At 39.3% G+C, this 27413-nt stretch overlaps 1 pseudogene; it reads left to right on the top strand.

The window, feature by feature from the left end:
• Positions 1–20085, top strand: part of LOC147463965 (uncharacterized) — a 43325-nt pseudogene extending 23240 nt beyond the window's left edge.
• The last annotated feature ends 7328 nt before the right edge of the window (positions 20086–27413 follow it).

The raw sequence follows: 27413 nt of genomic DNA, 5'->3' as shown, positions 1-27413 counted from the left end.
GAGAAAACTGGGTTTCGATGCTAACTTCCACTACCGAGCAAAAGTGTTCGCCTACTCTTTCAAAATAAATGCAAAAACTAAAGCATCTTTCAGCTTCTGACCCATAATGTCCCATGAATTCTTGAACTTCTTGTACTATAGTTGACTAGGAAAGCTCTGTAATGACCAAGTTAATCATTTGAAGATCCCTTGAAAACTTATTTTTTGAAACAATATGTGTCCAAGAAGTTTCCCTTGTCATATCATGAAAGCATACTTTTCAAGATTTAAACAAATTTAATTTAAGTATCATTTTTGAAGATTTTCTTGAGGTGTTCAAAGCGATCCTCTTGTAAGGAAAAATGAATACGAAGATCATCCATATACACCTTTACAAATATCCATAAATATTCCTTAACATCATGACTCATAGCAAAATAGTTATCTCTTATAGTGGCTGCATTCACCTTTTGAGATTGACACACACTCTTAATTTTCCATTTTTATAGTGTGTTCAATATCATATATGAACTCTGCTTTTTTAAGTTTATTTATCTCTTCCTTTATCTTCTTAGAAAAGATTCATTGTACAGGTATGGTCTCTATATCATAAGCATAAGAACTTCCCTCATCAGATAACGCGTTGGTAGATTTCCAAATCTACCCCCTTTGATTCTTTGTACAACCAAGAAAACGCATACATATATTCCATCATAGTTTTGAAGAGAATACCTTCTTCTTCTTGAGACAATTTGATGGCTATGTAAGTTGGTTTTGATTCTTCCCCTAGGAGATCTAAGTCAATTTTCTTAGCATTTTTAGGTCCATCATATGACTTTTTTGGTTCCCTCAATTTTTGCATAAGCTATTGTACCAGAATTTTCCTATCCTGAAGCGTGTATCTCTTGTAGTAAAATGCAACAATGATTGCATCACTTATTTTTCCATCTTCCAATTCCATCTCTGTTGTCCAAAATTCTTGGAGTGTCCATTTGAGTTCTCGATATTTTGGTCTTCTCTTAGTTTTGGACGGTTTTAATTCCATTTCATCCTTCTCTTGTTTTCCTCTTGTCTTTGTCTCTTTAAGTTTTTTTTCCTTGACCATTGTTGGTTCATAGTCTGCGTCATATAACATCTACTTATCTTGTCATTAATGCAATTTTGGGTTTCAACTAACATGAGATATTTATTGATCCTTATTTACAAAGATTGGCATCGGTTGTTGTGTACTTGTTTCAACTCATTTTTCCTTTGTTGACTCTTTTTTGTCAACTCCTTCGTTAATCCAAAAAGTGAAAAAAATTATCCTCTCCATTTCTAGTCAACATTTGTGCACATGATATTTTGTTTTGTGAATCAGAATCACTTGTAGTGATTGCATTATCTTCCAAATCATTGATTGCATCGTAATGCTCTTCAGTTAGTTTGATCTCTTATGGATATTCCATCTTGTATCCTCAATATAGGTATCTCCCTTGTTGTTTTACTATTGATATCTGTAGGATTAGCATCCTCTTCTAATTTTGTTTCAATCATTTTTACAAGTGAAATCATCTAAATGGGTATGAATTTGTTCCCTTCTTCATCGTAAAAGTTTTTCTAGATTTGTTGTTCATACATATCCGTGGTAGCCAATATATTTGTCCATACAAATGGCTCAAGCAAGTGCTCCAAAAATGGTTTTGGAATATATGCATCATCACTACATCCCTTTCAGAAATACGATCTTCCCTTTGTAGGCTATTTTTTTCTGAAACCACATATATCCGCATGGGTGTATCATCTCTGAACCATGATGGTAGCTCTTTTTTACTAGAAGCTAGTGATTTGGTATCCAAATTCTTTGTTTAGGTCTTATGTCATTGTCCCAACTCACTCTCATTTATTTCTCTAGATTTCTTGAGATATACAACTTTATAGCCCCAATATTCAATCATATGTACATTGTCTTGACTCACTCTCATTATTGCTCTAGATTGCCTAAGATATACAACATTATATCCCCAATCTTCAATCATCTAGAGTTGTTTCATGAATGGTCTCTCGAATATGATTTCTTGACTTGGCCCAAAATCCACGATAAAAAGAATATGTTCATAGTCAATCCCGCAAGAGGTGACTATCACTCTCTCTAATAATTTTAGAGGTCTCTCCTCATTTCCATCTTCAAGTTGCAATCTCATATGAGTCTTTCTAATTACTGGTTTTCCCCACTCCCAAAATCTTTTGGTAGCAATAGCAATTCTAGCCTCACTATACAAATAACAAGCGATTTAACTCTAACATACTCAACAAATACCATGGTATTACCTTCTTCTCCTTTGCAATACTTCTCCGATTTATTTATAGGTACAAGTTTGACTATTTTTCACGTTTGTTTTCCTATTTTAAGTGTTGGATATATCCGTTGGTCAATTCTTTCACTCTCATTTTCTCTAGACTATTTTGCAAGTCAATCCATAGAGTGGTGTAAGTCACAAAAATTCTCCATTCTGATGGTACATTTGATTTGTGTGCATAGAATACATTGCAATTTGTTTGTGATCAGTTTTTTTTCATTGTATGTATCTTAATGGTCTTGCAAACCATTGATCTCCCTTTGTGTTCTCCTTAAAAAAATGGTAGGGTTCTAAGGGTGTTTTCCTTGGATGTCTATGACAATATCATTTTTGTTCCCCAATCCTGCTATAAAGATTTTATGTCTATTTACAAAGGGGTTGATTCATGAATATTTATTCAAAAAGAGTTGATTGTTTCTCCAATTTCACATTGTTTGCACCACTTACCCGTTCCCATAGTTATGATGGCTCATCTTCATTAACAAGAGATTAACAAGCAAAATTCCTCCTTACCCATCTTTAGAGTTTGGCACTATTTGAATTGTTTCCCTCAATGGTTCAATTGGGAATTCAAAGAGAATAATCTTCTCAATAGATGCCTCTTTGGCTTCCTTTTCCTCTCATTTTTTTGGTGTGAAGTTTTGGAATTCCAAAAAATTTTAGGCTATCTTGACCAATTTTTCAAAAACTTCAAGTTTAGCTACTTCAAGCTTTGGGTGTGGGTAGTATTTTCATTTGTTTCTCGAGGCTTTTCCACTCTAAAAGTCTACTTTGATATGCTTCTAAGGTTGCATTTATAAACTCATAAGCCTTGTTGATCAAGATTCACACCATGGATTTGATTGAAGATTCCTCTATCTTTTGGGACACAAATTTGGTTCTTTTTTCCACAATTTCTTAGGCCCTATTCTCAATTTGAGCATTGAGTTTCATCTTTCTTGCTTTATAACTCTATCTTCTAGTTGTTTTAATCTCACATGAAGATTTGATACTACCACCCGAGTCCTTGGTTTTATCTTATTCTGCAATATTTCTTTTTCTATTGTGATTGCCTTAATGGGTATCGTCGGTTTGATGAACTTGATGAAATTACTTCTACCAGATTCATAGGCATCTTTCCCTAATTGTTGGGATTTTGTGGAAAATCTTTAGGAAAGTGTTTTCCCTTTTTTTTACATTCCATGCAATACATTTAGTGGTGGCACTAACCCTTCTCTATCTTGTGGGTACTTATTCTTCCAATGATTAGGTGCTCCATATTTGTGACATCCCTCGGTTCTTTGTTAAGGTTGTTCTTGGGTATTACCATAGGTGCTATGACCCCCAAATTTTCAATGAAGTAAACTAGAGGAATCATAAGTTGAGAATAATGTAATGGCTCATACATATAGGAAGTAGTTTTGGTTTGTACCAACCTTCCTCTATCGCTCATGAAGAACTAGCTTCCTCATAGGGAGTTATTAAACGACCTTCCTCTATCGCTCATGAAGAACTAGCTTCCTCATAGGGAGTTATTAAACGAACTTCCTCATAAGGATTTATTACCGCTAGTGCGTGTTCTTCCCTCAACTCCTGTCATAAAACAGAATATCTAATACTTCCAAATGATTTTCTCATGTTATACTGATCATTTAATATAGGAAAGTACCAAGGGAGTAAAAGCTAGAATATTGGTAAGGCTGCCAGACCGATCTCTGTCAGGGATCCAAAGGAGGGAAAATAGGGATCCAAAGGGGGACAATCTGCAAAAGAGCAATTGCTTCAATGGGGCTTAAAAGACCTAAGTTTCAGCTCCATGAAGAATTCCATATGCTAAGGTTCCTAATTTTTTATTCAATTGTTCAAAGGCCAATGTAGGGGGGAAATTGGATGGTCATGGGAAGACTAAAAAGTCTTCCCACATCCCTAAGAAGGAGGGAGCGAGCCCATATTGTAGGGGATGAGAGAGAAACACACACACACTCTCCAAGGCTCCCCCTTTACACAAAGGGAATATTGGACACATGTCAAGCTCCTAGGCCAGTTGTCCCAACCTCCCCTCAAATCCTATTGGATGGCTATAGAGGTGGACCAATGAGAACTAGGATAGAGTAAATTTAGTCTAATCAATTTAAAAATGCTTGATAAAATAACCAATAGAAATTAAGCTCCCTAGAAGACTATTGGACAGTCTACCAAGGGGTCCAATGAGCATTCAGGAGCCCAATGGCTTGCCTAATTCCTATTGGCGAGAAGACTAAGAGGTCCAATGAGAGTTTAATTGAATTATCTAAATACCTAAAGCTCTCGCAAAAGGGAAAAGGGGGACACGTGTCACAAGGCTAACAATTATGTTTCTAATTTGTGATTGGCTAAGCTTTACAGGGGCCAATGGGATGCCAACATGAGCTTTTAGCAAGAGGGGTCGACCAAGAGGAGAGAGAAGGTTGCTTTTTACTCTAACTCATTGCTACACACACACACACACACACACACACAAATTATGTGTGCAAGAAGAACTCCATCTCCTTCTCCAAGCATTGAGAAGTAGAGGCCTACACCAACAACTCTTGGCTATGGAATGCAAATCCAACCAAGAGCGAAGCTTCAATGGCATGTTCATCTCTTCTACCATGCTTATTACTAAGATAAGCTATGCTATGACAATGATTATCTGAGTAGAATACTTCTTTCTCGTAAGATACCTCTTCTTCCTCTCAATCTATCCTCATTCCGTGCTAGCTCTCACCATTTTTGAAGGTGTGTGAGGTCTTGGGACTGAGGCTAGGGACACTAGGTGTGTTTTTCAAGCATAATTTGGTGTATGAAGCTTCCATCTTCATTACACCAACTAGATTTATGAAGGAACACAAAGATTGTATTGTACAAGTATCTGCTTTGATGGGAGAAGCTATAAGAGGCTCCATGTCCAAAGCTATGTTGACAAGGAGGATTTCTTTATCTCTCCTCTCAAGCACGAGGATGTAATCCTAGGGGCATCATGGTTTGATCGCATGGCTGCCAATGTTAAATTCCCTGAAAGGCAAATCTACTTTAGGGTCATGGAAAAAGATATGTACATAGATGCTAAGGAGTTGGGTAGTACCATACCTCTTGTACATAAGTAAGCTTTCAATAATTCAATAAAGAGCTCTATTTCCGTGTACATGATTTTTGTTACAGATTCTCAAAATGAACCTAATGCTTTAGCAAAAGAATATAAACAATCAAAAGGAATTAGAGCTATCTAATTTCCTCAAGGGGTTCCAAGATGTTTTTAGACGATATCCCTTGTGAAATACCTCCCAAATGAGGTAATGACGACCATGAAATTGAACTTCTTCCAGAAGTTCACCACCTATTAAACCTCCTTATAGAGTTTCCGAAGCTCAACAAGAGGAGATTATGCGGCAAGTGCATGAGTTAGTTGAGAAAGTCATGGTTAGGCCTAGCTCATCTCCATTTTGTTCACCTGTGTTATTAGTACAAAAGAAAGACATCACATATCGTATGTGTGTAGACTATAGAGCACTAAATAGGATCACTATCAAGAACAGGTTTCCCGTTCCACAAATAGAAGACCTGTTTGATAAGCTACAAGGGTCGACCTATTTCAATAGGATTGATCTAAAAAGTGGCTACCATCAAATAAGGATAGTAGCACTAAATAGGATCACTATCAAGAACAGGTTTCCCGTTCCACGAATAGAAGACCTGTTTGATAAGCTACAAGGGTCGACCTATTTCAATAGGATTGACCTAAAAAGTGGCTACCATCAAATAAGGATAGTTGATCAAGACATTGTATAGACCAAATTTCGCAATACGTTTGATCTTTACGAGTACATTGTCATGCCTTTTGGATTGATCAATGCACCAACCACATTTTATCGCTTGATGGAGACGCTATTCATGCCTCAACGAACCTTTACTGGAGTGTTCTTTGATGATATAATCATCTACTCTAATTCATTAGACGAACACAAGCAACACCTCTAGGTAATATTTCAAGTTTTACGAGAGAATAAACTTTAAATTAATCAAAATGAAAGTGAATTTTTCTTACAAGAGATTCAGTATTTAGGCCACATTATCTCTCGGGATGGCATGCAAATGGATCCATCAAAGCTAGAGGTAATAAAATGATGGCCTAATCCAAGGAATCTACATGAACTAAGAAGCTTTATAGGTATGTGTGCATACTGAGACGCTTCATAGAAAAGTTCTCACAAATTGCGGGACCATTACATGACCAAACAAAGAAAAAAAGTTAGGTATATATGGTCCACCAAGGAGAACAATGCTTTTGAAAAGCTTTAAGAAGCTTATCTCTCAATCTGTGCTTACACTATCAGATCTCTTAAAGCCATTTGAGGTCCAATGCAACGCTTGTGGTGACTGCCTTGGAGCTATTTTTCTCCAATAAGGACATGCCATAGCCTGTGAAAGTCAAAGGGTCAACCCTGTTGAGCAAGCTCTAGGCATATATTAGAAGGAACTCTTAGAAGTTCTACATGCTCTAGACTCGTGGAAGCACTATTTATTGGGGACTCCTTTCATTCTACGGATAGATCACCAAAGCTTTAAGTACTACATGACGCAGACCAAGCTCTCTGACAAACAAATAAGGTGGGCAAATTTCCTTTCGCAATTTTATTTTCATATTGCTCACATTATTGGCAAGCATAATCAAGTAGCTAATGCAATCTGGTTTTCATAGCAACTCACAATGATCTATCTTCTATGATAGATGAGTATTCTATTGACCCCGATTTTAGAGATGTGATTTCTACCCTTGCACTAGGGAAGAAAGGAGAACCATTTACCCTACAAGATGGTTATCTTATCTATGGCAATAGACTATGCATTGTGAGTAGGATAGAGACACACACAACGCCTTTAAAATCACTCAACACACACTCTTGGGATGATACACACACACACACACACACACACACACACACACACACACACACACACACACACACACACACACACACACACACACACACACACACACACACACACACACACACTATGGGGCACCACTCGGCTTACACAACCCACCTGGCCGAGACAGGAAACACACCAATGGAGTGAGAGGAGAGAGACTATCCATTTGCCCACTCAACACAAAGACACACACACACACACACCCAAAAAATCAGCCCAAAAGAGGAAGATTTTTTATGTTTAAATACAATTGAGCTTGGACCAACACCAATGGGGAAAATAGCCCACACAATATGGATGAAATTATGCCAGATACAATCACAAGTTTGAGCAGAGGCTTCGCTCATAGGAGAAACTTACATAGCCAAAAGAGCAGAAAGACAGTGAGGAATTTGGCAAAAAATGGACAAAACCATCGCGTCCGGAACGGCCCAAAACCCCAGTCTACAATGTCAAAGTGCTCAAATCCGACCTCGGATGAGCAGTTTATGGCCAAAACAGGCTCCAAAAACAGCAAAAACTCAGTTGTGGCTGTTCTTCCTCCTCTCTTCACGTTTTTTTCTAGTCTTCTCTCTCAGTTTTTTCAGTTCCCACACTTAGCTTTATTACTTGGGTATCTTTGGCCTTTTAGTTGACCTCAAACGGACCCAAAACAGGCCAAAAAGTGGCCTCGCAGTGCATAGTTGTCACCCTGCTGCATCCATCCGCACACCTGGCCCTCAACTTTTTCCAATAATGCATCCCACCACCACGTGAAGTGGCCCCAAAATATGGTCCTCATGATGGCCTTTTTCATAATTCATCACAAAAAAACAGCCCCGCTGTGTCTTCACTTACCCACGTGCAAAAGACTTGATCCCATTTGACCACCTGATGCCACTCAATGCTATCTGACGCACCTGCTTACCTCATGTCGTCGGTCTGCGGATAGCTTCCTCAAGAAGTTTTACGTGCTACCAACTCCTCATTATTATAGAAAAAACACACCGGTACTGGTGATAGTGAAAATCGATGCACTATGTACATGTTGTCCTACCTGTACACATGTGGGCCGCATGTAACCACCTGGCTCTGAAGAATGGGCAATTATCTATTTTATGCACCATGCATGTGTATATACATATGTGCAATCCCTTGCTCTAAAAAACTCCTAACATAGTTTGCCCATCCCCTAGCCTGCTAGATATTCATGATCAGCAGCAGCAAAAAGAGATATGAGACTCATCGTGTCACAAGTCTCCTCATCCCTCACCAACATTACTTTCTCCACAGACATCTCATCTTGCTCCACCATCATTAACCTGGCATGATATAATTTAAGATGCAATCCATTTACCCTTGACTTATGTAAAATCCCATCCAGGTTAGCCAACTGATATGTACCATTCGGAAAACACTCCACTACCTTGAAAGGGCCTTCCCACTTAATTTGAAACTTCTTTTGGAATGTCTTGTCCAGCTTACTGTTGTAGCACAAAACCAAGTCATGTTTCTTGATACCCTTACTTTTGACGTTTTCATTTATCTTTGTTAAAGCCTTATCTTGCATATGCCCATAATGTTCCAATGTGCTCATCCTATCCAGTTGAACCTCTCTTTGAATGCATCACTAGGCGGCCCAAGCAACTTCTCTAGCATCTTGACCGCAGGTAACTCTACTTCCATAGACAATAGTGCTTCCTTTCCATATACCAAATGAAATGGAGTAAACCCTGTACCTGTCTTTATCGAAGTACGGTAAGCCCATAATGCACTAGGCAATTCCAAATCCCAATTCTTTCCTTGGTGCTCTGTCACTTTCGAAAGAATTTGTACCAACTCACCAGTGAATCTTTCATTTAAGCCATTACACTGCAGATAATAAGGAGTGGTATGTTGGTGCCTAATCTTCATCTTCGCGCATAAAAAGTCCAATATTTTATTTCTAAAGCCTGGCCCCTTGTCTGAAAGTAGCTCTAGTGGCACCCCAAACTTGCAACATATTTCATCGTACACAAATTTTACCACATCCTTTGCAGTGATTTGTTTTACTGCTATAGCCTCCGCCCATCTAGAGAGATAGTCCACTGCAATCAAAATATAGCTTTTGCCCCTGCTTGTGATAGGTAACGGGCCTATTGTATCAATCCCCCACTTTTCAAACACATCAAACGCCATAATGGTTTTTCGTAGCTCTGGCTTCAACACTCTCTTCCCAAATGCTTGACACCTATTGCAAGACCTACACTAGTGGTGAACATCCTTGTGCAAACTAGGCCATACATACCCCTCTTGCAAGATCTTATGCAAGGTGATCTTTAGAGCAAGATGGCCACCACATGCGCCTTCATGATTCTCTTCCAACACTCTATAAAGCTCCTCCCGCCAAGGTACACGTCTCAACACGAGATCAACTCTTTCATGTACAAGACATCACCAATCAATTTGTACCTGGATGATCTACGCACAAAACCATACTTCTTAGACTTCTGAATGTCCTTCGGAATGATTCCTGTTAGCAAAAACTCCTCTTCTTGAGCCAAGCTTTCCTAGCCATGATAAAGAGGTAAATTGGTCCTCAACACAAATAGCTCCCCAATCATACTTTGAGTTGCTTCATGTGCCTCACCATTTAGAGCACGTTCAATGTGTCTGATGCTCCATGCTTCAAACTTTTTTAACAAACCTTTAATTTTGAAACACATTTCCTTCAATGAGGTGTTCTTGCTCTTCCACACACCCAGCTCTTGCTTCACAACTAACAAGGGATCACCTTTTATGCTCAACCTTCTAATCCCATGCTTCAAAAAAATGTGTAATCCGGTTTCCAAAGTAGCATATTCAGCCTCATTGTAACTATGCGCATCCAATTTGAACCCTCTCTTGCATACTAGCTTCCCCTCTGGATCATAAAGTGCTATACCCCCTGAAGCCGCATCATGGCTCGAGTCTGTATGAGCCATCAAAGAACAACACATGTGCATTGCTGATCTGTGGCACTTCTTCAACTACTCTTCTCACCACCTCTTCCTTAACAAGGAGGGGATTCTCCTTGTAAGTCAGCAAATCGGCTAGGGTAGCCCTTGTACTATCTTCCACTAGAAAAGAGAACTCAAACTCTTGTAGCTCAACTACCCATGCCATTAATTAATTGTGGCAAAAAATCATAGCTCATTAAGAAAACAAAAGGTCGCGGTACCAAGTAATGACGAAATTGTCGACAAGCAAATATTACACTGGCCATCACTAGCTCTACTTCCGAGAATTTTCTCTCTGCTACCAGTTTCACTCAGCTTGCACAATACAATGGCCTCATATAATGGCTGCCCTTTCCCTTTTGCAATAGCATTGCTCCAATGGCATCATCCCCTACTGATGGATTTACATAAAATGCTTGCTCCCAATCAGGAGCCTGCATGGCTGACAACCCCCCCTAACACCTCTTTCACCTCTTGAAACACTTCTTCACACTTGTCATCCCATTGCAATGGATCATTGTTGTAATGGATAAAGGAGCTGCAAAGACAATGGTAAACCGCACCATGTACTTCACTTTGTGTATAAAGGTTGCCAATTGATTTGTACTCGTAGGTGATGGAAGAAGAATAATAGACTTACCCTTATCTGGATCAGCCTCAATGCCATTTCTGACACCATATGGCCCGATAACTTCACTCTTGACTGTGCTAGATGATATTTCTTTGGATTTAGTTGTCCTTCACATTCATCATATTGAGCCAATATCATTTGCAACTTCTCATGGTGTTCAACCCTACTGTTGTAGACACAGAAGCCATCCATAAAAGCTTTAACACAACTACCAATGAATGGTGCCAATACCCAATTTTCTCTCTCTTGATAGAAGGATGGTCCATTTGACAACCCAAATGGCAATACCTTGTAGCAATAACAGCCCCATGGCGTAATGAAAGTTGTCTTTATTCGATCTTAAAGAGCAATCTTCAATCGAAAATAGCCTGAAAAACCATCACACACATTGTACCTCTCATAACCTGCCCCACTGAATCCAAGATCTGATCGATGAATGGAAGAGGATATGGGTTCCTCTTAGTGGCTGCGTTTAAGGGTTTAAAATATACACAAATCCTCCACTTTCCATCCTTCTTTGGCCTGACTACTACTGGACTCACCCATTCTGTGGTCTCCACTGGGACTATGAACCCTGCCTTCAATAACTTGTCCACCTCTTCCCTCAAGGATTCCATCTGCTCTTGACCCATCCTTCTTAGCCTTTGCCACACTGGCTTAGAACCTTCTTTCAGCTCTATATGCATCTATTCTCCTTTGAACCCTCTAATCTCTTCATATGAAGTAATGAACAAATCAGGAAAACTAGCCAGCATGTGCAAATATATCTCCTTCTCCATAGCTCCGAGGTCTCCACTGATCATTTGTGTCATCAATTCCTTCTTCTTTGACAATTCAACCTTGGTTTGCATCAGCCCTTCAATCACTTCATAAGGCCCTTCACTTTCATCTTCAACCTCATTTGCAAATGCAACTAAACCAAACTCCTGGATTTCTTTGTCCATCAAAAGAAATGCAACATCAACATCCTCACCACTGCTGGTAGTACTATCACTGTCCTCGTTAGACACTGTGGAATAGTCTTCATCACTAGATTCATCCTCATATTCATAAAACTCTTCCAATACTTTCCTTGTTGTAGGGGGTCCCATCGTTGCAATAGCTCCAATGACCAACAAAATTATCAATCCGGAGGGATGAGCTACCCGGCTAGGGAATGGAAACACTCACATGGTTAGTGAGCTAATCGTGGCAACACAAATGGTTAACTCTACGAGGTGAGATTCTCGGCCTATGGAGGAGCTAAGCCGCAATGAAGGGCAATCTCCATATCCACTTCTCTCCACCTCCAATCAACCCAATCACACACACTATGATTGCAAGATGCACACAACACTAATCCTATCATGCACTAATCGCAAGCACACACACATAGATCTATCAAGCACCACACTCCAATCAAACCTACATGCACACACAAGAAAAAGAGGGCAATCACACAAGATTAGAGAGGGATTAACCACTAATTAGTTAAGATCTAGTTAATCTAAGGATCATAGGCAATCATAAGAAGTAAGAGAGAGGCATAGTGAGAGAGAATGAATCATTGATTAGTGTTAATCAAGTCTCATGAGCAAGGAGAAGCTCAAGGACTCCATAGCCACACACCTTCAGAGCTCTCACCAAAGAGTGCTCTCAACAAATGACTTGAGAACCCTAATTTCTTTTACACATGCCTTATATACCTAGGGTAAAAATATGCAATGTCCGGGCGCCCAAGGCCTTTAGGGCTCACCACTTACTCAATCTGCAACCTAGGCATAGTAAGTGACCTATTCTTTACAACTTGGAACTCCCATTGAGCCCATAACACATTAAAATATTACAATAGCTTGAAATAAATCGGGAATTTACAATACGTGACCATTTTGGAAAAATGTGGAAAATGTGTAACTCCAATCTTTACTGCTTCTTTGAATTCATCGTTGATGTGCATCCGTATGTCTTCGGTCTTTAGCAGCTTCTGTAACTGACGTTGACTCAGTTAACATTCCCCCCTTCCTATTTTAGAGCCCGTCCTTGGGCACTGTTGAAAGGTGTCCGTGGAGGCCAGGGAAGGTTTTGATTGGTTATTGATGGGCTGATCATCTTCATTTTGTGGTTGGATTTGCTGATGAGGTTCACTTTGCTGCAACATCTTCATTGGTCCAAATATGTCTGATGTGAGAGATGATGTTGCATTTGTTCATTGTAATAGCATAATGATGAGGCTACTGTTTATTTATGAAAAGTATGTACAAGGGAAGTAGAATGATGAGTTTCTAAATTAGGATCTTATACCTGGATGGCCAAAGGGAAAAAACCTAGTGGAAAAAAAGTGCCTTTAGAATAAGCGCATTATTGGAGTACTTATGAGCATGGAAAATATTAATAAAGTACTTAAGGGATTATTTGCTGATAGATGTGGAATAAAAAAGGCAGCAAATATTAAAGGGTAGCATAATGGAACATTGGTTTGCCTGTTGTAGTCCACTCAAGGTGCATAGGTGGAAGCAAAAAAGAGTGTCTAATGCATATGCCCGATGATGGGACATCCTATTTATGCATACACAGAAATGCATGGGAAACAATATGCTGTGCAAGAAAGATTTTGAGGGGTTATTCAAAAAGATGGTGTAGCTATAAAATCATATGACATGGCTTTGCAAGCTGGCACCCTTTAAGAATGGTTTCATTGGCGAGGGTATGTGCTTTCATCTTACTGTGCACTGTGCGTGAGTGTTGGACTCTACGACACTCCACCAATTGTAAGTTAATAGACTTCAACTCTTATGTTCATCTCATCCAGCATGATCAACATGACTTTAGATATGCTCAACTTTTCCTGCTTGAGTGTAAGCCTAATAACTACGACTCTTAGCACAGAGTTTATTACGACTTGAAGCTTTGGGACTAATGCTTTGCTCATTTTATGGCTCAGCAGCTCGACTCTGACTATGCCAAAGAGTGTTTTTTGCACCCTGGCGACTTGACTTTTTACATTCTTGTGCTTACTACAAACATTTCTTCAAGAAAAAGTAAGCTTGAATCCTCAAAAAGAGGATTACTCAAGGACCAAGTTGGCATTGAAGGTTTCTTTTGCCATACCTATTTTATCAGTTTTGAATCTGCATTTGCGTTGGTTGGGTCGTCCTTATTTGACTGTGAAGACTCCATTATCTGTTTGATTCTCCAAGTAGGCCTTTTTATAGGAGTCTTTGATGTTGTTGTAGGCCTTTGTTGACTATTGACATCTGGCTTTTGACTAGGAGCATGGGAAGATTTAGGAATCCAAATCTCTTGATGACCTTTGTATCTCCCTTGTTGACTTTGCTTTGCTCTAGGTCTTGTTGAGTTCCTATGATCTTCATGCAGGTCTGGTGTAGTTGCAATTGGCTTATGATTGACTGGTAGACAAATCTTTGTATAGCCTATGTAGAATCCTTGTCCAAGAAGAACATTCTTTGAGATCCATATTTGTTCTGTATCCTTTTGTGATATGTGGTAGACTTCAGCATCATTCAATGTTGTTTTGTTGTATACATGATTCTTAGGTATCCTAGGATATTGTCGAGGTTGATACATTGTGGGCCTTCTTTCTTTAGAGGGACTTGAAGCTACTTCATATGCTCTAACCTGTGGTTTTGGCACCCATATCTGTCTGTTACCTCCATAGTACTCATGTTCCTTTAAGCTCCATTGTGATGCTATCCATCCCATGTGTTTGTCTTTCTGTGTTGATTTCCCGTCCTTAATCCAAATTGGATCATTGACTTTGACTAAACTGCTTTGAACAAACACTTGCTTGACTTTCATTTGCTTTCTTGAGTACTTTGGCTGATATATCTTTGCTTTCTTGGGTGTCTCCTTAGAGGTTTTAATTGGGTCAGCAATTGAATTGAAGTTTTGAAAGCTTGACTTGCTTCAAGAAGCTGATCCATGAGGGTTCTTTGATGTCAAGGCATATAATGTCACACCTTCTTTGCTAATCGGTGGAAGTTCCACTTTAGCTTTACCTTTGCCTGCAACCCCATTCTTCTTAACTTCTGGATTTGGTAGCATTCTCTGTTCAATGGCTATTGTGGTTGCTCTTTGCTCTGTTTGGTCTGCACTTGCTATTGCCTTATTTTATTTAAGCTCTTCTAAAGTTCTGATTGATGGAGATGAATCATCTTCAATAAGATTTGCTTTGGCATCGGTCTCCATTTTTAATGTGCTTGAGGACTTTGTGCTGTCGTCCGCGAGTGACCAGTCTTGGTCTCCATTCTTGGTTGTCTCTGAAGACTCTGTCATGCTTGAACTTTGTATCTCTAGCATCTCCTGCGCTATTGGAATTCCTAATATGATGTCATCTGGCGTCTCTTTTGCTGTGATCACATAGAATTGAGCTATGATGATCTGTGAACTTACTTCAATGGTGGTGGAGATGATTCCCCAGCATTCTGCTCGTTTGTTTCCTGATATGCGCACAAACTCAGGAGCATCTTCCAGCTGTGGTTGGCCACATCTTTTCCAAGTGCGAAAAGACATGAGGTTCTTGTCTAACTGAAAATCTAGATTTACTTCGCTTGGGTTGACAACTTTTCTTCATTTTCATTGGTGATGTTGCACTTGATCTTCTTAGGATTCGTGTCTGAATTGACTGATTTTGTTGTGGCAGTGTCCTTTGGTTGAGCTTTATCTTCAACTTCTTTGCTTTGATCACCTACAATTGAGGTTGACTCCATTGGTTGTAATATTGCACTTTTTTGCAATTGTTGAGCATTGTCCACCTGCATCTAAATAACCTTTGACCTTAAAAGATCCATTGTACTTTCTGACAGAATCTGTCTCTTCAGAGGAGATTTTGGTGGTGACATTTGTGTAGCCTTCTGGACTTTAGCCCCCATTGACTTTGACTTTTTTGTCACCTGTTCTGGTAGCTTGAGGCTTTGCACCATCTTTAGATAGTCTTTGCCTTCAGTCTTACCATCCATAGGGGTTTGTACAAGATCATGACCCAGCTGATATTCATTACCATGTGCATCTTGATATGCATATGTGAGCTTGATCACATGTAACTGTTTGAACACTATGGGATTTGTCGGTTTTTGACTCTGATTTGTGGAGATCAGCTAAAACTTCTGTCCTTGATGATCTTCATAGAAGCATTTGTCTGCAAATTTTGATGGACTCTGGGTCAATTGGAAACTTCCCACAACCATATGATCTTTCATTGGTTTCTGCTTTGAAGGAGTCTGCTGGCTAGAAGCTCTAGGGCTTCTAACTGGTGTAGCATTTCCTAGCATATAAGCTGAGCTTGATGAATTTGCAGCTCCCTCCTTCCTAGGGTGATCACTATAGGCCGCTTCATTATAAGAGTTCAAAATTGTTTGGATCTGATTTAGGTTCACCTTTTGGGACTGTGAAGGTACACCTTGGGTAGCATTGTTGATGGTTGGCATATGTAAACCTTCTACATAGTTTCCTATGTATCTTCGTGAAACATGACAAATTGTTCCCCAAGTTAAGTTGTAGATAGATAGCATTATCTTTGCCCTGATAATTTCTATCCCATGGGTCTCCTATGATATGAGCTTGTGTGGTTTTAGGACCCAAGGCATCATAGATGCTAGACTCCCGTCTATATCTACGACAGCTTTGGTCAAAGTATATGTTTGTTTGGTCACAACATTGAAGCTTGATTTCCAATGGAGGAGAGTTTGGCTCTGAAAAAATTTCTGGGTTCACTTGGATAACATCCTTGAACTCTAGAGAGGATGGGCTATAATAGTTTTTTTCCTCAGAAATGAACCATCCTTTCTGATCTATCACTAGACTCACTTCTATGAGCTGATATGTGGGCCGTTCAAACACTGGTTGATCCTTTTTGTACACTTTCCCTTTTTGGTCTACATAGTGTGCATATGAATGATGTGTACCATACAATGCTAACATCATTTTGTTTGATGTGTCCCTTAGACTCGTGAATGATTGCACACTTGTGGCAGTGGATGCAAAATTATTTGCAAAATTAACAGCCTTTTCATCCTTTGGTGATGTCTCGACACCTTCACTAAATTTATGCAAGAATTTGTTGTTCAAAGAATCAATTTTAAGCTTTTCAGGTGCCTGTGCATCCTTATGCTGATTTTGAATTTGCAGTGATTTTACTGGTGTTTATAATGGTAATGCAGAATCATCCAATTGCACTAAAAGTGACAAGTTAGATGCACTTACATCGAGATTCGCATTTCCAATTTTCTCTGTACCTTTCTTGGCGGTTGATGTATCCGTGTTGTCAAGATTTCTTGGACAATCTTTAGAAAAATTTCCACCTTTTCTTCCACAATCTGAGCAATATGCCATCACTGGTGGTATTTCAATTGGCTCTGTCATGGCAGGCTCTTGCTGAGAAGTTTCTGCTTCTATGCTTGCCAAGTTGTCAGCATCTTCTTTAAAACACTGAGCATCAAGCTATAGAATGCTCCATCTTGACCTTTGTACCGTCTTTGACTTGGTTCTCCAATTAGATTGGCTTCAATTGGTTGATCTGTTGGATCTTCCATTATTGGCTCTCGACTATAGATCTAACCACTGTAATCCATGTACAATGACCCTGATTGCATATGCACAAAATGGATGCTTTGCGGACTTGTGAAGATTTCTAGATAACCACTTGGGTTGATTTTTTGAACCTCTATCTGCACTTCATCTTTAAGTTTGCAATACCTGGCTCCACTGAAGTCTGTGAACATTTGGGAGTTCTCTGAATCTGGCTTTACTCTGATCAATAGAATCTTGGCTCTTGTGCTGCTTTTACTGCTCATAAGATACCTATGACCTTCTGTATCTGTGTACAAAACCTTATCCCCATTGTAGCCATATAGCTGCAAAATTTGTTGTGTTGCAGTTGTGCATGTGTTGCCACTGCTACTACCATGCTCTATTGTACTTGAACTCTCGGTTCAATTTGAGTCCATGTCGCATGGTTTTGTAAAAACTGTCTACTAGCAGATTTTGGTATTAATTAGCAGAATTTTCTTCTGTCCGGCTTGATAAAACTGCTTGTGTCAAAGCACTTTTGCAGTTGAGTGCTCTTCAAACTCGCAAGAGTTGATTACTCTAGCTTGACAATTTCAAAATTAATTGCAACCTTTTGAAACGATGAAAAACTGGGCCTTGAATAGATTAAGCTACAATCCACCGTGATTTGTGCATGTTCATCCAATTTGGAAGCTAATTTACAGCGCAATTACTCGCACTAGCCAATTTCTAGCACGCAGAATTTTGAAAATTTGATTGTCCCTTAACCGGCTGTGAGTTGGTTGATTTCTCGTTTTTTTCATTTATTTGCTTGATTTTTTCCTAGCAACTGTTCTCGATTTGTGCTCGCTTTGCGGTGCACTTCTCCAGCTTTACTTTTCAACTTTTGATTTGCTCATTTTGGTGTTGTTTGCTCGGTATGTGATTTTTTTTCTTTTTTGGGTTTTTCTGGCACTTCTTGGCTTTCTCTGTCGTTTTCTGGCACTTCCTACGAGTTTCTTTTTATTTTTCCTAATTATTTGTGAAATTTTAAATTTTCTACTTTTTTGACATTTTTATGATTTTTTACGCTTTGTTTTTTGAAAGTTTTTTTTGGATTTTTTGAATTTTTGATTTATTTTGATTTTTTGGAGGATTTTGGATTTTTTATGAATTTTTTTGTGAGATTTTTGGGTTTTTAAAGATTTTCTGTGTGCTTTTTATTTTTTTGTGAATTTTTTTTTGTGAACTTTTGATTTTTTCTAGAATTTTCTAAGGAGTTTTTAAATTTTTATGAGTTTTTTGATTTGATGGTGATTTTTTTTATTTTCTTTTTGAATTTATTTAATTTTTTGACTAATATACAAATAGATGAGAGAAGAAAAAGAAAATGTAAAGAAAAAAATGAAATTGAATTGAAATGAAATGAAAATGAAAAAGAGTTGAAATGAAATTGAAAGAAACAAAATGAAATGAATACACTACAAAAGTCAATGACAAAAAAAAAACAAAAAGACAAAAGGCTCAAGAGGCAGCCACTCCTCGGGACTATTTGACACCACCTTTTGGAGGTGGGATCGATGGTTGAGGGAGGAGTTGGGAGGCGGGCAATATCTCAGCCGTTCATTATTTTGTGAACCCAAAGTAAACACAAAGTGAACTAAAAAGTGAACTCAAAGTGATATTTAACCAAGTGAACACCAAGGGATCACATGCCTGCAAAAAGTGGCCGACCATTCAAGTTGGTTGGCCCATCATTCCCTCATCATTGGCATTTAAAGCATGGGATGTTTACTAATTTGAATAGGTACCTGCCACTTGTTTTCAAATGCTCCTAGTCTCTTTTATGCCCATTCACTTAGCCCCTTCACTTTCCCAGCCCACCCTTCTCTCACGCTGAACTATCCACAGTGAACTCCATGTGAACTACTTAAAGCCATAATTGTGTTCTTTAAGTGAACCACATGTGATCCCATTGTGAACAACTGTGTGAATCACAAGTGAACTACATGTGATCCCTTTGTGGACAAGGGTGTGAGCTTCAAGTGAACATTTTGTGAACTTGGAGTGCCAAGCACCTTCAGTGGGGTTGGACCATTATCCCAAATTTGGCTCAAGCACATAAGGAATTTATGGATTTTGAGACTCAAGTGCAGATGGTGGAAACCTCTGATGGAATGATGCCCTTTCAAATGGTGGTTTGAGTTCTTTCTCCACTAGTGATGAAGATGATGAGAATTGTAGTTATAGTGAGGAAAGAGTGTATTGTAGTCCATGCACGGATTCGCTTGACACCTCTTTTTTTGGCTTGGAGCAGCAAGATGGTCTACATGGAATCTCCACGCTTGATCCGTACAAGTATGTGTCTCGGTTTTTTTACTCCTTTTGTCAATCGAGTTATAATTTGATGAAGCTTGCACTTCAAGGAGAACATTCACCAAGCCTAAAGGAATTGCAGGCATGTGACCCAAGTGGCATGCTTGACCTAAAAAGGTGGAGAAGAATGAAAAGAAAGATTATGTTTGAGGACAAATGTAGAAGGCTTTTGGTGTTTGTGCACGGCAACTCCCCCAAATTTGAAAATCTCACCCATTGAGGAATGGGAGAGTATTATCATTCGATGTCATTTTTCTGAAGATAATAATTCCCACCACACTTATGAAGACACAATAAGAAACTTGAAGGCCTCATGGTGTTTGGACATCAAGCAACAAGGGATACATGTAGCATATGTGAAAGCCCTTGTGGGCAGTTGTGGGTGTGAAAAAGAGACTGATGGTGGCGATGAATGCCACAAATCAATGCGTGTCACCAAAGATATTAAGAATGCCATGAAGCATGAATGTCAAAGTGTTGAAATTTTATGTGTGGAGCAAGCTCTAATTGAGATTATGGTTCAACACAAGGTGAGGCTAGTTAAGGTTCGCTCATCTACGAGCCAGAATGGAAGCACAACTACAGTTGACTATGCATGTCATAGAGGAAGAACGGCCCGTAGAAGTGGGACTGTGAAGCGGCTTAGAAGGTCCAAGAGATGTGGTTGTCCTTTCCAAGTGAGAGTTCAATATCGACATGCCTCAAAGATTGCACACATATCCACTTACCCTATTCATGAGGGGCATATACCTAGATCAAGAGAGGATTTGTATCATTTACCCGTGCATCCTAATGTTATTGAGTGCTGCATGGAAGATTTGTTAGATGTGGGTACAGCAAGACATGTTGCAAAAATGTCTTTGTCTAAAGAGAAGTTGCAATATGAGCGATCTTCAGCTATTGACCAAGCAATTTATCGCTTTTTTATGATACAAAGGGAAATTTCAATGATGTCTTACCAAATACGCAATCAAGGTGACTTAGATTATGTTGCAAATTAAGCATTTTTGCAATTGTTTTTACATAATAACATTGTTTCTTTTGTCTTCACAGGAAAGATTTCTAAAGATGATTGGAGTTCTATGTGGGTCGAGGTTTTCAACTTACAAACTCGAGGAAAGGTGTGTTATTGCCAGCCGTATAATCCCTCTGCACAAGATCCTAATCAAAGGCCCTTTATTGTTGTTATTCAAGATGAATGGATGCTAGAAATGGCCATGAGATTTTCTACACACAACTCTTGGGCAATAGATAGCACGTTCAAGACAAACGTGTTTGGCCTTCCATTGTATGCTACAGTTTTGCCTAATCAAAATGGTGTAGGTTTACCTATATGGCTCATGCTATGCACCAACAACACAGGAACTGACCAAGAACGAATCGCAATTGAGATAACCCTAAAGACAATTTTTGCAAGAATGAGTAATGTGCACCCCACATCAATAGTGATTGATAAATCACTAGTGGAGCTTGAGGCTATTCATAAGGTGGTGGAGGAGGACCCTTATTGTTGGATTTATGACGTCCATGGCTCTCATCAACAAGTTCTTGGTCATATCATTGGTTTCATGCTAAGAAAGCTTGGGTGGAGAACCTTCTTCCAAAGGTATGTAAGAACTCTAACATTTGGTATTCCTATATGTGGGCTCATGCGACAAAGAAACTTTACACTTTGCTTTAGGTACCAAAGCAAATGCGCGAACATCTCTACTCTTCCATGTGTGCACTTATGCATAGCGCCACAGAGGCTGAGTTTTGCAATCTTTTCAAGGGTTCACGAGCGTGCAAAGATATGTGACGAATGGTTGGTGTGGGAACGATTGCCCTTGGCGCAAAAAGTGGCCAAAGTTTGGTCGCATGTTTAATCATGGGAATGTGGATACAACAAACTTGGTCTAGAGATTGTGGCAATACATAAAATATACTTTGTTGAATGCCCAAATCAACAGGTCGATCTTGGATTTGATTCAGGCCCTTGTTGGTGACTCAAGTAGTGGAACCTGCATGGGGGGGACTTTATTGGAGTTCTTTAAACAAAAACAAGAAATAGGTAACTATGCCCTTTTTTAATAAGATCTTGCACCACATAGGTGGCTAATAAGCACTAGGTGTGTTGCAGCCGACTCGGGACGTTTAACATATATGGATCATCAAAGCATCAAACATCAAGGTTACGGGAGGGGGAGAAAATTCTACAACAATATGATGAAGATCCTTCCTCTTTGTGCACCCTCAATGAGATGACATTAAATTTTAAAATACGAAGTGGTTCCACTCCAGGAGTATGGTATCATGTAAGCTTGCAAAGCAACTATTGTGATTGTCCTGATTTTGCAAGCTTTTGTAAACACATCTATGCCACACCAGTAATCATAGAAAAGCACTTTAAACATTTGTGTGCCATACTTCCAAGATTGGATAGAGGTTATGGCCAAGGGATCCAAGAGATTGTTGAGGATCAAATGCTTGTGAATGATCAGATAGTGGAAGAGCAACCTAATGAGGAGGTCCTTTCTAGTGGCACTACCAGTCAACATGATGTGTTGGTATGCATCAATGATGTTCGACATATTCTTCAACAAATCAAAGGAGGCCTAGATGAGAATAGCTCTTCTCGGAATGGTGCCTTCAAACAACAACTTGAAGCTTGCAAGCAGATCCTTGCAAATACTCTTTCACCCAAGCATATTGAGATGCCAACAAGAGGAGGCATTCAACAAATACAGGCACATGTCACCCAAACTCCTCTTGGTCATGGTGTGCGCCAAGTGCTCATTCAGGGGACACAAGGGGTCCAACCTCAACCCACCAAGCCGACAAGAATGACTGGAGTCTTGAGGAGAAAGCATCAACATGGCCATTATAGAGTAAGGTTCGACAATGCTCCTCGCATATGGTGTCCACATTGCTACACTAAAACTTACATGGTGGATCCACAAAGTAGTTACACATGCTCTACATGCCATGCTTTGTTGCCCCTAACATCAAGGCATGCCCCCATAGGAAGCGAGCAACATTTACTCGGAAAAATGATAAAGATATGTGATATACCAACCCACATTATGGCAAGGATTATGGCTTGCATCTATGGTGATTTGGAGAACGGTGAAAGACACTTTGATTTGGCTCAAGAGAAAGGGGTGGTTCTTTTTAATGTTATGGCCTCTCAATGGAGGCTTGTGATCGTGTAATTCTGGTCACTTACATGCTTTAGACACTCGGATGTTCTAAATTTGTATCTTTTGGGCTTTTACAAGCCGAGTGTTTACTTGATAATCACATAAAGGATCACTTTTGTAGAACTTTAGGTTCACTAACAGATTACTTGTGGAGCACAACACTGTGTATCAATGATAGCAAGGGTCCCTACTCGGGTTTCATTCCTTGTGATCTCTTTAATTTCACTTTTGGTTCTTTTTTAGTTCACTTGATATTGTATTTGGATCACTAACAATTTACACATATGATTACTTGGGGCCACATCACTGTGAATTTGTGTGAACTTGGGTGTCCTCTCGGCCTTTATTCCTAGAAATCACTTTGAGTTCACTATGAGTTCACAGTTAGCTCACTTTCATATACCAGCTACTTCACTTTTGAATCTCTTGGCTATCACCAGAAGTTCACTTGTGGTTCACATTGATGTGAATCATTGATCTCTTTGGTTTGCTCTTGGGCCAAATTGCTAGGGATCATAAGGAGTTCACTTTGGGATCTCATTTATGTTGCTTGCTAATAACTAGTAGTTCACTTGGGGATTACATATCTGTGAATGACTCAGTACTTGGGTTTGCTCTTGGGCCTCAATTATTACTTGATAATCACTAGTAGATCACATGGCGATCACATGACTGTCAATCACTCAGTACTTGGGTTTGCTCTTAGGCTTCAATTATTCGGATCACTCAGGGTTCACAGGAAGACGACTTTTGGATCTCTGGAATATTGCTTTTAAATCACTAGCAGATCACATCGGGGTCACATAACTTTTCATCATTGATCTCTTGGGTGAGCTTTTAGGTCTAATTTCTCGTGATCACAATGGGTTCACATGTAGTTCGCTCAAGAATCTCTTTACTATTACTTGGCAATAAATATAGTTCACTGGGGCTTGTTATTGGGCCTCAATTCTTGGGTTCACATTGGGTTCACAACAAGATCACTCTTGGACTCTTGGATATTACTTGAGAATCACATGTAGATCACATTACTGTGAATCATTGAGTATTTTGGTTTGCTATATGGCCTCAATTCTTGGGATCACATGGGGTTCACAAGAAAATCACTTATGGATCTTTTGAATATTACTTGCAGCTCACTAGTATATCACATGGGGATCACATAATTTTGATTCATTGATCAAGTTGGTTTGCCCTAAGGCCTCATTTCTTAGGATCACATGGGTTTCACAAGCATTTCACTATTGGTTCCCTTGAACATTACTTCAAAATAATAGTAGTTCACATGGAGAACTATAGCTATGTATCATTGTTCATGCGGGTTTGCTCTTCCTATAAGTGTTGATTATTATAGGGTAGCTCATTGGTGTACCCATGTGTGTTTGGGTGATCATTGTTAAGCACTTGGAGAGATCAACACTTGAGTTCTAAAGAGGTTTGCATTATATAATGATGCTTGCATTACAAATTCATTTGCTCTATGTGGATCCATTTTTTCAATATCATTAGGGCAGCTCCATGCCTAATACCATTTGCTTTCTGTATTGCCATTTGCTTTACTACACTTTCACAATGGTAAGCACAAATTCCATTATTCCAAGACACTTGTGCTACAAGAACAAATTTTCACTCTCATGCCACACAAGTACACCATCGACATGGAATCACACTATGTTTAGTAAACCGGATCGCAATGTGAAAGAAGGATTGAAAATAGCACTCCAATAAATTTCCATCTTGATAATGTTTACATCCTAAAACATGATGTGATACAAGAATGCCAATGTCCAAATGTGGCAAAAGAAAAAACTCGTGAAAGGCTAATAATGGCTCAAAGGTGGAGAGCATCCTTTGTCCATGTTGCAAGCTCATGCTTCAACTTCTCCACATCTACATGCCTGAACCATGTCTTTGTCAGTTGAAATAAATCAAAAAAATTAAACAAGCGTTACAATGGGAGCTTTTGAAACATTGTTTATATTAATAGTGTGCTTTGAAAACATACTTAACTCTTGGACCTTTTTCCATAGGCCCCTTCAATGAGACGCCGCATATAACCATAGCATAGAAGCCACAATTGATCGGATTCGGTTGAAGTGGTACCTAATAACATTGGATAACACTCTCAACATAGCACATGCATGTGATGCTTCGCAAGTGACAATGTGGTGAATTCACCTCTGGGGTCTCTAGTGCATCCAAGCTCCTTCTAGGGCTCTCCATGAATGCTCTCAAAGAGGCATTGGAGCAATGTGGTGCCAAAATTTCCAAAGCCCTATAATGTAAAGTATTACGTGAGAGATTAAACACAATAGAAAGCAAAAAATTATTATCAAAAGCCACTTACTTGTACACTTTGGAAAGATATTGCTTAGGCATGGTTGTCCCCATTGAATTGAGATAGATGATGCCATGATTCTCCCAAGGTAGTCGTACCAATTGTTTGAGAGATTTGCTGAATAGGGCAAACAACACCCAATGATCCCTAAAAAAATCAAAAGGATACAAGAAAGACATGCTAATGAGAATATATAGTCTTTTACTCATGCCCACTAGAAATGCCATCTATGTACCTGTCAACAATGGGCAAAAACACAAGTAAATAATTCGTAGCATCCACTTCCCCAAAAAAGTTTTGAATCTTCGTAGGGTCCATTTCTTGCTCGGCCTTGAGAAATTCAAACCATAAGCTATCCAGGAACCACACCCTGCTAAGACATGTTTGTGACAAAGTATTCTCCATCCACCTACTTGGAAGCCCATGCGTGAAATTAGCCCATCCATTTCTGTTGAAAACATGAATATGGAGATAACAAGATGCACACTCACAGGAAAAATAGGTTCATAGTGTTTGTGGTGGCTTTCTCGGATGTTATCGCATCAAGGAGATTGATGTCCATCCACGAGTATGTTTGATCGTGCAGACAAGAATTGTATGCCTAGGCCTTTCTCAAGCCTTTTTTGTTTTTGAAGATTTTAGAATAAAAATAGTGTAATGAAGTTAAAACCATAAAATGGAATGAAAGCTAATGCCGTTAGACTCACCTGTCACTTAAGAGCTTTGGGTCATTACTTAAGCCCAAACCATCCTCCATGGCAATGGATACATTGGAGACGACCAAGGTTAGTGGCACACTCGAGGGGGTAAGCGGAGAGTCTCCGACAATGAGTTGGAGGACCCCCCAACACTCCAACACTGCATCTAAAATTTACACATTGAGCAAACAAAGGGAATACAAAAGACAATGTTCAATTAGAGCAAATAAGGAAAATATACCCTTGTCGTATTTGACTTGGATGGCGAAAGATTCAAAGCTACCCTATGCAAATCCATTGTGCACATCAAAGGATCGTCATCTAAGAATCTCTTTGGGATGTTTTCCTTTATAGGCGCTAATAATGGGCCATGTTTATCCGTTGTAGTGCGATTTTTCTTCCATTGAAACAAGATTATACTTCAACTATGAATCCTTAACAAATAGCAACATTCTTGGAAGAAAGAGTAGAGATACCAAAACTACTCATAGGTGTGCCAAGCAATGCATCTTTTTGAGACTTGTCATTTGGCATCTTACCAATGCCAATTGGTGGACGTTTCTAAAAAAATGCGACATCAATCAACAATGGAATAATTAAAATGTGCATTTCATGGAGGTTAACAATTGTAGTATAAACTTACATGCAAGTCGTACCCCTCTGCAATCCTTTTATGAATGCGGGTCATCCGTGACTCTTTGTCTTGTTCATCGTCCTTCATAGCAGCTATCACCTTTTCTTTGATGTAGCTATCTCTTGAGGGCACAAGAAGATTTTCTTCTTCACTTAAATCTTCCCAATCTATTTCAGCCCTTCTCTTTGAAGGAGTACGAGCGGAAGTGTGACGCGAGAGAGAGTTCAAGAAGAAGAGCACGACGATATGGTGAACTCGCTCTACTGTAATGTGTAGAGCATAGTGAGTTCTTATTAGGTTTTTACAAAAGAATATGTGTACATACCTGGCGGCCCGCCCACTTACCTGGGCGACCACATTGGGCTTTATACCCCAACAACCTCCCACTTAAAGTCCAATGTGGTACTTTAAGTGTGAGAGAAGCTACTATACAAGCTAATATACAAGAGATGTAGAGAAGTGATGTACTACCCTACACCTAACTGCTTGCGAAAATGCGCAAAGCTCTCTGAGGGAAGTCCTTTTGTAAGTAGATCAGCAGGATTTTCTGTGGTGTGAACTTTGACAAGCTGAAGTTGCTTATCCTCGAGAATTTCCCTGATGAAATGATACTTCACATCCACATGCTTTGTCTTTGAGTGATAAACTGGATTGCGAGCCAATTGTATAGCACTTTGACTATCACAATATAACACAGGCATCTCTTCTTTGATTCCCAAATCTGTTACTAGTCGATTAAGCCAAATTGATTCTTTGCATGCCTCTGATGCTGCAACATATTCAGCCTCTGTAGTAGACTGAGTAACACAATCTTGTAATCTAGAACGCCATGATACTACTCCACCAGCCAATGTAAAGACATACCCT

This window comes from Adiantum capillus-veneris, chromosome 2 (genome assembly GCF_014529385.1).
Source record: "Adiantum capillus-veneris isolate H3 chromosome 2, ASM1452938v2, whole genome shotgun sequence".
NCBI lineage: Eukaryota > Viridiplantae > Streptophyta > Polypodiopsida > Polypodiales > Pteridaceae > Adiantum > Adiantum capillus-veneris.
This window is presented reverse-complemented; position numbering and strand designations above follow the sequence as displayed.